The 342-nt window shown below is 45.3% G+C and overlaps 1 long non-coding RNA gene across 1 annotated transcript in view; it reads left to right on the top strand.

The window, feature by feature from the left end:
• The first annotated feature begins 14 nt into the window (after positions 1-14).
• LOC114008266 (uncharacterized) overlaps positions 15-342 on the top strand; it is a 1,435-nt gene continuing 1,107 nt past the window's right edge. Inside the window, exon 1 of the long non-coding RNA XR_003549823.1 lies at positions 15-85. This is a non-coding gene — a long non-coding RNA (uncharacterized LOC114008266). The remainder of the gene's footprint in view (positions 86-342) is intronic.

The following is a 342-nucleotide window of genomic DNA, read 5'->3' as shown; positions in this document are numbered from 1 at the left end:
TGTGAGGACAATACTGTCCCAAACCACGAAATCAAGGTGGCTATGGCGGTTCCAGCAGCAGCAGAAGCTATGGCAGTGGCAGAAGGTTTTAATTAACTGCCAGGAAACAAAGCTTAGCCGGAGAGGAGAGCCAGAGAAGTGACAGGGAAGCCACAGGTTACAACAGATTTGTGAACTCAGCCAAGCACAGTGGTGGCAGGGCCTAGCTGCTGCAAAGAAGACATGTTTTAGACAATACTCATGTGTATGGGCAAAAAGCACGAGGACTGTATTTGTGACTAATTGTATAACAGGTTATTTTAGTTTCTGTTCTGTGGAAAGTGTAAAGCATTCTAACAAAGG

This window comes from Tupaia chinensis, unplaced genomic scaffold (genome assembly GCF_000334495.1).
Source record: "Tupaia chinensis unplaced genomic scaffold, TupChi_1.0 Scaffold000316_1, whole genome shotgun sequence".
NCBI classification, from domain to species: domain Eukaryota; kingdom Metazoa; phylum Chordata; class Mammalia; order Scandentia; family Tupaiidae; genus Tupaia; species Tupaia belangeri.
The sequence above is the reverse complement of the archived record's forward strand: the minus strand, read 5'-3'. Positions and strand labels throughout refer to the sequence as shown.